Raw genomic sequence first — 13037 nt, forward strand, 5'->3', positions numbered from 1 at the left:
AAAATCAGAATATGTAATTGAATTTGAATGAGTATGATTGTTTTGATTTATATGAAAGAATGGATATTGTTGTGAAAGTAGGGAGTATAGTTGATGATTGCTGAATCAGTTTCGAAAAATGTAATATATTAATTGTGAATTTATATATCTCTCGGGTATTACCTACCCGTTAAAAAAATTTTCACAATTAATATTTTGTACAAAAGAAGTTTACTACAGTCTTTATGAAAATATATGTGTATATTTTCTTTAGATGTAATATAGATTTAATGAGTTAATATTAAATTAAACTCATTTATTTTATGGTTGGAACTAGAATTGAGTAATCCCTAAAACTTTATAAATTGCATAAGTATTTCTTCAATAATATTGAAATTATGAATCATTACTTTGTTATTTTTTGGTTTTCGTGAAATTCTTGGGAACTTTGCAAGGTACGAATGATGTTATTTGAAAAGTTTCGAGTACATCGATGATGAAAGTGTAAAATCAAACATATATTCGAATAATACACTTGATTTATTATGAATTGGATTTTTATTGAATTGAGACAGAGATTGTAATTAACGATGGTTAAGTTGCGGACGAAAGACGTACATCATTGCATATTTGTAATATGAATTAACTGAGTAGTTAAGATTCACACATAATAGCTTTGTACGGGAAGATTTATTATGGTTTAAAAATTTATACATATAAAATATACATATAAATCTTTCAATTGGAAATGAGTTAATACTTCATAACTAATATATTTGTTGTTGATTCGTAATGATGTCCACAATGATTCTTGAACTGACAGAGTTTGTGATGTTACAGGTGCTGTTGATTCTGACGATACTGACGGCACTGACCGTGTTGATGATGCTACGGTCCTGTTGATGCTGTTGGTAAAACAATTCTAGCTTGTAAATCGTATACCATTTTCGATCAAAGTTTCTACTCTACCATCTCCGTTCACTCATCCGATTTACGGTCAGAATTAAATAATCTCTAAGATTTTGGAGATTACATAACTGCCGCAGAGATATCTCTTCAATGAAGTTTATGAATTAATACTTCATCATTTTTTGTTGTTGATATTCCTGGATATTTACAGGGCGTATGACGTTGATGTTTGAGATACAGATTGTGATGTTGCGGTGTGGGATGTGGATGTTGTTGTTGGTGGTGGTGATGGTACTGTTGGTGTTGCTGATGGTGATACTGTTTATGCTGCTGGTGCTGCTGCTGCTGGTGTTTGTAACCTTTGCACCATATTCTCCAAAGCCACTAACCGAGCGCGAAGCTCGTTGACTTCTTCTATTACACCGGGGTGATTGTCGGTTCGGACGAGCGGATAAATAAAATCTAGAATTTGGTGTAGTATGTAATCATGACGAGATACACTAGAAATAAGAGAGAAAATGGTGTTTCGGATAGGTTCGCCGATAAGTGCTTCAGGTTCTTCGCCAAGAGGGCAATGTGGTGGATGGAAGGGATCACCTTCTTCTTGTCTCCAATGATTAAGGAGGCTACGAACCCATCCCCAATTCATCCAGAATAGATGATGACTAATTGGTTGATCCATTCCGGTCACACTGCTTTCGGAACTTGTGTGGGATTCCATTTCGGAATCCGAGGGACTTGAACTAATGACGAATTCCATTTCGTACGATTGAATAAAGAATTTTTTGATATGAAATGTTTTTCTGGCTATCGGGTGGTTTTCTAGTTATATAGAGCAAAAGGTTTCGTAGATTACGGAGGAATTTACGGAATATGTCAGGCAAAGTTTACAGTAACAGATACGCTAAGATATGAATTAGCAGATACGCTAAGATATGAATTTTGTCTATACACTATTCATGCAATCAATGCAATAAGATGTGTCTAGACTAAGAATAATAAGCAGGTAATTTCCGACAAAAATGATGAGCAAAACTTTTGACATGCAGACACGGTCGAAGTCCAGACTCACTAATGCATCCTAACGACTATCAGTTACACACACTAATGCAGACCTGGTTCGCTAAGACCACCGCTCTGATACCAACTGAAATACAGTTAGAGACAACCACCGTCCCACCCAGTGCCTTCCCAGCTAACCGCCTGGTGACCACTGAGTGTACCTCAGATACTGATTTTAGGGCCTGCCTCTCGGCTACTGCCAACCCTTGTAAGGGATCGCAAGGAGTAAGAGCCAATGCTTCGTCACAAGTAACACTGTGAGAACCTCCTTTACGACTAACCCGCCACACATGGACGGCATTATACCAGCTCTGATGCCAACTGAAATGTCCCATTCATATTGATTATAAACGTTCCATATTAATTGATTTCGTTGCGAGGTTTTGTGAAAGGACCCATTCATATACATTATAAATGATTCACAATAGTTGATTACATCGCGAGGTATTTGACCTCTATATGATACATTTTACAAACATTGCATTCGTTTTTAAAAGACAAACTTTCTTTACAATGAAAGTTGACGGCATGCACACCATTTCATAATACATCCAACTATAATTGGCTTAATAATAATCTTGATGAACTCAATGACTCGAATGCAACATCTTTCAAAATATGCCATGAATGACTCCAAGTAATATCCTTAAAATGAGCTAATGCACAACGGAAGATTTCTTTAATACCTGAGAATAAACATGCTTTAAAGTGTCAACCAAAAGGTTGGTGAGTTCATAGGTTTATCATAACAATCATTTCAATATATTAATAGACCACAAGATTTCCGTTTATAAATATATGTACACTCGCAAGTGTATAAAAGTATTCTATAAGTTGTAGGTACCCGGTAACAAGCCTTAACGTTCATGTTTTACCCTCTGAAGTACACCAGATCAGGTGTGTTTAAAATAACCTCGAAGTACTAAAGCATCCCATAGTCAGGATGGGGTTTGTCAGGCCCAATAGATCTATCTTTAGGATTCGCGCCTACCGTGCATAGACAAGTAGTTTAATGTTACCAAGCTAAGGGTATATTTTTGGTTTAAACCCACGTAGAATTAGTTTTGGTACTTGTGCCTATTTCGTAAAACATTTATAAAAACAGCGCATGTATTCTCAGTCCCAAATATATATATAAAAGGGAGCAAATGAAACTCACAATACTGTATTTCATAGTAAAAATACATATAACGTCATTTAACAAGTGCAAGGTTGGCCTCGGATTCACGAACGTATCAATATTGAGATTCAATATTGCAGGAAAGTACATAGACGCAACGGAGATGATAAACACTAGATTGACCTCACGAGCATGCCCATGAACCATACCCATCACCTCCATAGCTATAACCCATAATTTCCTTAGCTTCGACTCGTTAAAAAAAACTATTTTGAAATCACTCGGACAGCACTCCGTCGTAATATTTTATGTACAATAATAATATCTTGAAATAATACAGAGCAAATATATATATATATATATATATATATATATATATATATATATATATATATATATATATATATATATATATATATATATATATATATATCGATTGAGAGAGTTTAGAGAAATATATTTTCAAGTTTCTATGAAATAATGAAACCTATTGAATTCTATTTATAATAGATTTTTGAATTATTTAAGTGAATTATTAAAGTATGAATTATTAAAGTGAATTATTAAAGTATGAATTATTAAAGTGAATTATTAAAGTATGAATTATTAAAGTGAATTATTAAAGTATGAATTATTAAAGTGAATTATTAAAGTATGCATTATTAAAGTGAATTATTAAAGTATGAATTATTAAAGTGAATTATTAAAGTTAAAGTAAATTAAAAGTAAAGTAAAGGTAAAGTTAAAGTATAGTAAAAGTATAAAAAACTATGTATGTATAATACGCATATAAATATATATAATATTAATTTAAATCGTTATATATATTTAATGAAATAAAATATAAATATCGTTATATTTATTATACTGGTTAAGTAATGAGTTGTCAAAAGTGATTCTAGATATTTATAAAAGTTATATACGTTTTAATAATAAAGTTTCTTTTTAAACTGAAAACGTCTTTGTACGTTTGAAAATAGATTAATAGAATATTATGGAAACCAATTCTCCACTAACTTTTGTCTAACTTTCGTAAATGACACTTTTTGTTTTTATTTATAAATAGCTTTACAAATTATTCTGAATATCGTTAAGAGGAATAGATTTTCTCAAATCATAGTGGACCTCTCAACAGAGACTTGTAATCATAATTCAATGTTTCTGATAATTCAATCATTTAATATATATTTTTTTAATTTCGTCAAAAATCATATTGAAACAAATACGTTCATGTAAAGTATTATACGTTTAATACTTTATTAATATTCTCAAGTTATAATATATATATATACATATATATATACATATCTATTTATATATAACGGTTCGTGAATCATCAAAATTTGGTCGAGGTTATAATGAATGTATGAACACAGTTTAAAATTCTTGAGATTTAACTTAACAAACTTTGCTTATCGTGTCGGAATAATATAAAGATTAAAGTTTAAATTTGGTCGGAAATTTCCGGGTCGTCACAACAACCGTGTAATTCAAACAAAAACTAGGGAAGTATTATTATAGGGTTAAAGTTAAAAATATGTTATATACTTTCACTTTTATCTCATTGTAGGCTATATACCCCAAATAATACCATTGTAGCATATAAACTTACAAATTGTGTATTCATGTAAAAAGAGTTAACTACTATTGGTTGTACCGGTTAAAATAATAATATGACTTTTTATTTTTTATTTTAAAGATGTCATGTGAAATAAATATAATAATTAAAACTTGACTTTTATTGTTATTCTTCTCTTTCAACCCTCCTAAAACCAATTTGATATGCCTCAACAATTGCAATCCCATATCACCTTAATCTTAGGATTATTCACTAAACTCTATTGTTAGACGCTTATATTGAAATTTATGTCATTTAATGTAAGCCCATGTTTATAAGGGCCCTAGTCTTTCTCGTGTGCTAAGTTTCATAGCCCATTAGGGATGGTTTGTATTGGTGATATTGCGCATTTCATCTATTTTTATTCTCGCAATATCGGTCATATTTTGGTCCGTTTGGATACGAATTGGAGTATTTTGATTGATATTATGAAGATTTATGTTTGAGAACCGAGAAGACGTAATGTGAAGATATTTGATGGTTTTTAATAGTTTTCTACACAAGAAGGTTATAAAGGTTGGGGATACAAGTTCGAATGGTTAAAAGTACAAGGAAACGTTCAAAAGTTGATGTTTTGAAGGTGTGAGGCGCGCATGAAAGGTGTGAGGCACGCGTATATGAAGAAAAAGCGAACAATGAAAATGTGTACTAGCTGTGAGGGGCGCGCTTTTATGTGTGCGCGACGCGTATGGTATCCGGAAAAGGGTTATTTTCTAAGATATATTCTATTTTTCAACCCTAGTGAAGATATCTTTTTGGCAGCCATTTTTGGAGAGCAAGAGGAACAATTTTAGGCGATTTTTGGGAATTCCAAGATCACCGATTCATCCGAATCATTTCGGGAACATGCTTCAATCCGAGCAACATTCAAGATCATTTATTCAATTAGGTTGATTCTTTGATTTCATACAATGAATTATACTTTGATTATTTGTTTGATTTTGGTTTTAGCCATGATTGTTGGCTAAATCTTTATGTTTGTCTAGACTAATAAACCTATGTGTTGGATGTGAGTTCGAAATGAAGAAGGACGCTCTATTCTCGATTTTGCTGTTGCCCATGATTTGGTTGTTGCAAACTCTTTCTTCAGAAAGACGGAAGCTCAACTAGCTACCTTCCATAGTGGGGGCCATAGTACCCAGATTGACTATTTGTTGCTTCGCAAAGGGGACCTTAGGGCTTGCAGAGTCTGTAGAGTTCTGACTACCTGGACCTATTCCACCCAACACAGACTTTTGGTCATGGACCTAGTTCTGCAGAGGTGGGTTACTAGGAGCGCGAGAACCGCCCAACCTAGGATCTTATGGAAGAAGTTAAATGGAGAGAAAGCCGAAACCTTTAAAGCTTTGGTCTTGGAAAGAGTTGAGGCAGGAGTGGAATTTGTTACTCATAGTGACGCAGATCAGATGTGGAATGGTCTCGCATCCACTATTAGGGATGTAGCCAAGGAAGTCTTAGGTGTGGCAGTAGGGACATCGCGAAGACACAAATCTAGTAGAGAATCATGGTGGATTAGTGATGAGGTCCAAACCAAAGTCGCGCTTAAGCAACTAAGGTTTAGGGAGCTCATTACTTGCAGGGAGGGATCACTTGAGGATAGAACTAGGGCAGAAGAGAGATATAAAGAAGCCAAAAGAGAAGCTAATAAGGCTGTTGCACGTGCAAAAGATAAAGCGTATGAAGATTTGTGTAAGAAACTAGATTCTAAAGAAGGAGCTAATGATATCTACAGGATTGCAAAAGCTAGAAAGCATAGGAGGAGGGATATTGATAACATCAAGTTTATCAAAGATGAAGTCGGTCAAACCATAGTGAAGGAAGGCGAAATTAGGAAAAGATGGGAAGGGTATTTCTCATCGATTTTCATTGGTGGAGGAGCCGGGCGCCAACAGGATACGCGGGACTGGGGTATAGGACTTTTCCAGAACAACAATTTCTGTAGGAGGATCAGCCAGGAAGAGGTAAGATTGGCACTACGAAAGATGGGTAGAAACAAAGCTGTTGGACCAGACCAGATTCCAATAGAGGCGTGGCGGTGCCTGGGTGATGTCGGTGTTAGGTGGTTGACGTGTCTTTTCAATAAGACGTTTAAAAGCTATAAAATGCCCTCTGAATGGAGACGCAGCGAGATAATTCCCATCTTCAAAAATAAAGGGAATGCCCAAATCTGCGGTAATTACAGAGGTATAAAATTACTTAGCCATACCATGAAGCTTTGGGAGAGAGTGATTGAGACTAGACTTCGATGCAAAACTACAGTTTCGGAAAACCAATTTGGTTTCATGCCAGGGCGCTCTTCGATGGAGGCAATTCATATTATAAGAAGCGTTATGGAGAAGTATAGGGAAAAGCAAAAGAGCCTAGAGATGGTCTTCCTAGACTTAGAAAAGGCCTATGATTGTGTCCCGTGAAAGTTAATTTGGAAGACCCTTAATGGTAGAGGTATCCCAAGTAAATATATTAGAGAAATTATGGATATGTACGAAGGGGCGAAGTCCTGCGTTCGGACGCCTGTGGGAAACACAGAGTATTTCCCGATAGAAGTAGGCTTGCACTAGGGATCTGCCCTAAGCCCTTTCCTTTTCGCTTTGATTCTTGACGAGCTATCTAGAGGAATACAAGAGAACATCCCACGGAGTCTGATTTTTACCGATGATATTGTGCTTGTAGCGGATTCCAAAGAAGAGCTTAATAGAAGACTAGAACAATGGAGGGAGGCCTTGGAACAAAATGGTCTAAGGATCAGTAGACAAAAGACGGAATATCTTAGGTGTGATTTCAACAGTGTTGAAGATGCACAAAATGCTGGAGTAAACATCAGCATTGGGGACCAGATCTTGCACCCACAAGATTCGTTTAGATATCTAGGCTCGGTCCTCTATAAATTGGGGAGGATAGATGAGGACGTGACCCATCGTATTAAGGTAGGTTGGTTGAAGTGGAGGGCAGCGAAAGGGGTTTTGTGCGACAAGAAGATTCTGCTCAAATTGAAAGGGAAATTCCTCAAGGTGGCAATTAGACCTGCCATGTTGTACGGATCAGAATGTTGGCCAATGACAAAGGCCCAAGAGAGAAGGATGGAGTTGGCTGAAATGAGGATGCTTAGGTGGACATGTGGCAGGACCATGTTAGATATGATTCCAAATAGTGTATTTAGGGAAAACCTTGGAATCGGAAGCATTATCGACAAGCTAAGAGAAGAACGACTTCGATGGTTTGGGCATGTGATGAGACGACCACGAACTACCCCGGTTAGGAGAGTCGAGGCACTCACGGTCGACGGCGTAAGGAGAAGGGGTAGACCTACTCGGAGGTGGGCGGATAGACTAAGGCTCGACATGAAGGAGCTTTTGTTGACTGAGGACATGACTTCTGATAGGAATGCGTGGAGGGCTAGAATAAGAATAGTAGAGTAGGGTGCGTATTATTATTATTATTATTATTATTATTATTATTATTATTATTATTATTATTATTATTATTATTATTATTATTATTATTATTATTATTATTTGTAGTGCTTTTCTACTATTATTATTATTATTATTATTATTATTATTATTATTATTATTATTATTATTATTATTATTATTATTATTATTATTATTATTATTATTATTTGTATTGTGTATTAGCAATATTATTTCTTGTATCATTATTATTATTATTATTATTATTATTATTATTATTATTATTATTATTATTATTATTATTATTATTATTATTATTATTATTATTATTATTATTATTATTATTATTATTACTATTATTATTACTACTACTTTCATTATTATTATTATTATTATTATTATTATTATTATTATTATTATTATTATTATTATTATTATTATTTATTATTATTATTATTATTATTATTATTATTATTATTATTATTATTATTATTATTATTATTATTATTATTATTATTATTATTATTATTATGAATACTTTCACTATTATAGTACTCGGTATTATTTTAATCTTTTACTATTACTACTATTAATATTACTACTTACCATTATTAGCATATTACTATTATTATTTCTTATTATTAGTATTAATATTATCATTATTAATACTATTACTATCCCTATTAATTATTAGTTACTGATACTATTATTTGTATTACTAGTACTTTCTTCCTTATTATCTTTATGTACTTTTTGTATTAATTTTATATCAGTATGTTTTTTGTATGTTTGTGTATGTATGCATGCTTGTTTATTTGTTCGTATGTATGTACGAATGTCTATGGATGTTTATATGTATGTAGGTTTTTGGAATGTATGTATTTATGCTTATGTTTGTAGGTATGTTTTTTGTTCGCATGTATACAAAGATGGACGTATGCTTATGTATCTTCTTTCTTAGTGATCTATGTATGTATGATGTAGGTGTTATAGGTATGTTTGTTTTTGCATGCATGTATATGCTTTTGTATGTATCTATGTATGTTTGATGTATGATGTATGATGTTTGTTTATGCTTCTATGTATGTATGATGTATGATGTTTGTTTTTGCATGTATGTATGTATGTATGTATGTATGTATGTATGTATGTATGATGTAGGTTTATAGGTCTATGTATGGACGTATGCTTTTGTTGTAGGTATGTTTGTTTTTGCATGTATGTATACGCTTTTGTATGTATGTATGTATGTATATATGTATGTATGTATGTATGTATGTATGTATGTATGTATGTATGTATGTATGTATGTATGTATGTATGTATGGATGCATGTATGTAAATAATTGTGTATATATGTAATATGTATGCTTATGTAGGTGTGCGTGGTATGTATGTACGTATGTATGTATGTATGTGCGTTTGTGTACAGATGTATGTAGGCATTTATATAGGTTTGTGTATGTGTCTATGTACGAATATGTATGTATGTATGTATGTATGTATGTATGTATGTATGTATGTATGTATGTATGTATGTATGTATGTATGTATGTATGTATGTCTGTATGTATGTATGTATGTATGTATGTATGTATGTATGTATGTATGTATGTATGTATGTATGATTTTGGTGCTTCGCATCGTTCGGTGCATCTTGGGGCTATTATGGCTGAGGACGACCCTCTTTGCTCGTGAGCTTGGTTGGTTTCTTTTAGTTGTGTGGCTTCGGGGATGTCTACCGTAAAGGTGCATGAGTGGTGTTTGGTTTGTTAAGGGTGGTTGGCTCTTTGCTTTTGCAACAACTTCCACCTGGCATGCCTTTCGAGTTTTTTTTTTTTTTGGCTCAATTTATTGAGGCATTATCAAGCGTCGATATAGTGGCGTCTTGACTGCCGCTTTGAGCCTAAATTGATTTTCAGGCAGCATTTAAAACCCATGGAAATTTGATTAAACCATTTCCATGGAGTCTCTTTTTTCTTTTCATTTTATTTATTTAAACCTTTTTTTTTCTCTTTTTTTAGCCGGAGGTCTCCACGGAAGCAATCTCTCCGCCCTGGAGTAGAGAGGGGGACGACTTTCTCTTCCTATGGGCCTCGACTCATGGTTAAAGAAACGACTTCTCTCTTACTCTACGGTAGAGGAAGGATTGTCTACATCTCACCTCCCCCATACCTCGCATGTGCGGGATTGGGTATTGTTGTTGTTGTTGTTGTTGGATGTGATTTTCATTAATTGTTGGATTATAAGTATTTTGATTTGAAGTTTTCAATACATGAATGCATCTTATGAAACTTGTTCTTTTCGATTCAATTGATTGTATGTTTGTTTGATAGGACTAGAGTTCATCAATTTAATATATATATTTTCAACTGGTTTGTCTTAATTGGTTGTTTGCTTAACTGAAGACGATAGTAAATTGAATTCAAAGGGCTAGACGATTTAGGTGTAAATCACTTACAACGGGAGTTGGTGTGATTATTGATTACTACGAGAGTAGAGTCATAATTTGAACCTGATTACCAGTTGATTCAACTTATCACATCTAGGAGGTCTTAAGTGACGGAGAATTCCGTGCTGTGTAATCTTGGTTGTTGTGTCTGCGTTGGGGAATTCCAGGTAGACCGATTAGAAAACTCACATGCTTTTAATCCACAATTCGAGCCTAATTGAATTACATCCAGCACTAGGTGTAAAAGGTCTAGAAGAACATTCGTTCTCTTATTTGATTTACAACTATCTTATTTTCCTTGTTTCCTTTAAAGCTTAAATATAAAATACCAAAAATATTGTTTTTACTTTTAATCGAATCTTGATTTGGCTAATCGTTAAATAGCCACAAAAACCATTATCTCGTACTTTCGATTTTAATAGATTAAATTAGTTTATTTTCATTAGTTGCAATCTTAATTCTCACGTTTAAACTGTCCTTGGAACGATCACGGATTTACCAACTTTATACTATTGCACGATCGGGTACACTGCCCGTTAGTGTGTAATAATCTTTAAAAACCGGTATTTCCAATTATAAATTATAGACGCGATTTTACACATCAATTGGGTTATGTATGGTTGTGATATGATGTAAATACGGGACATTCAATTCAATCGATATTCATAATCAAACATGGTATCAGAGCGGCAAAACCTAGCCAGTGTCTCTTTCTGTTCTATCACACCCTGCAACTAAATCAATACCTTCGATCGTTTTCTTTCTTCTTTCAACTTAAAAGAGACTTACAAAATAGATAAACTTCAATCATTAACCATCATCTACCGCTCTAACGTTTCTATTTTCAATCATCATCATCTCCTACTAAATCATCACGATGGAACCAAGTGGAAAATATGAAAAAATATGTACCGTAACTTTAGTAACGCATGTCATTTCGATTAAGCTAGACCTAGCCACATTAAACTACACGCATTGGAGCACCTTATTCAACACCTACTGTGCATCTTTCAATGTTTATTCTTTTATCGAGGCATCACCATATTCTGAACCACCAGGCGAAGAAACAAAAGCAGAAGCAATCATTATCGGTTGGATTTTCCTTACTATATTCTATTCCCTTCTTGAACGTGTACTTAACTCTCAGCCAAAATTTTTATTCGATGCTTGGGAGTTTCTGAGGCTGAACTTAGGGTACTAAACATCGGGGATCTAAATGCAGAAACGTACTTTATGAAAATTCATTCATTATATGCAATGTTAAATGACCTTGGGTGATGTGCAAAACGTGGTATATGAATTGCTATATGAAAGAGTATGGAAAAATACCGATTAAAGATTGTTACACACTAACGGGCAGTGTACCCGATCGTGTAGTAGTATAAATAATGGTTTAGTTCCGTGTATCGTTCCAAGGACAGTTGGATTAGTCAAACTAGAATTAGAAACTATATTATGATTAACTAAGTAAATGAAACTTAAAGGTACAAGATATTATGTTTTTGTGGCTATTTAACGATTTAGCCAAATCAGGGAAGATTTAAAGTAAAAATAATATTTTTGGTCTTTTAAGTTTATAAAATGAAAATAAGTGCAAAGAAAACAAATAAGATAGTTGATTAAAATCAAAGATACGAAATGTTCATCTAGATATTTTACCCTCGGTATTGGATGTAAGTTATATTGTTAAGACCCGATTGAATGACTATGTGTGTAAGTTACGTAATAGATTTACCAAGAGTTCTCTTTAGTAAACACGCAAACTCGATTACAAGATCAAGGGTTCCCTCTTCTCTATAGTTCTCGTGTTTGTAACCAAATAACTATGATATATATGTTAATCACCCAAATCGACTTGCCAAGAGTTCTCTTTAGCAAGTACTCAAATTAGAATTACTAAGTGTAGGGTTCCCTATCACCTAGACCTTTTTGTTTGTGACTAGTTGATTAGCTAGATCAAAGACTTGAATATCAATTGTCTTTTGCGTTCGCTCTACACAATTCATTCCTATATCGTCTAATCATTTTGATCTAATTTACCCCCTTGGTCCGGTTTAGTAAACAATCAATCTAAGACAAGTTGATTGTAAATCAATATGATACATCAACAAGAGTTCTCTTTATCAACAACAAATCAATTAACTAGATACAAATGATTTAACATCAATAAGCATAGTTCTTCAATTCAAGCTTTAATCTACCACACATAATACATTTAATTCATAAGATTACATCCAATACCTCAGTTATTAATCTAGATAAACATTATAGAGTTTAGCCAAAAATCATATTAACAAACAAAATAAGAATCAATTGATAAGTAGAATTCATTGTGAAGAACAAGAAATCAACCTAATAGAGAATGAATCTTGAATGGAGAAGGTGTTGAATCTTGATTCTTGGATGTTAAGTCTCTTCCAAGAGCTTGGAATTCTCTAATTTTGCTCCTAAAATCGTCTTGGAACTCCTCTGTATCGTAACTGTTCG

Source organism: Rutidosis leptorrhynchoides, chromosome 11 (genome assembly GCF_046630445.1).
Source record: "Rutidosis leptorrhynchoides isolate AG116_Rl617_1_P2 chromosome 11, CSIRO_AGI_Rlap_v1, whole genome shotgun sequence".
In the NCBI taxonomy this organism is placed as follows: domain Eukaryota; kingdom Viridiplantae; phylum Streptophyta; class Magnoliopsida; order Asterales; family Asteraceae; genus Rutidosis; species Rutidosis leptorrhynchoides.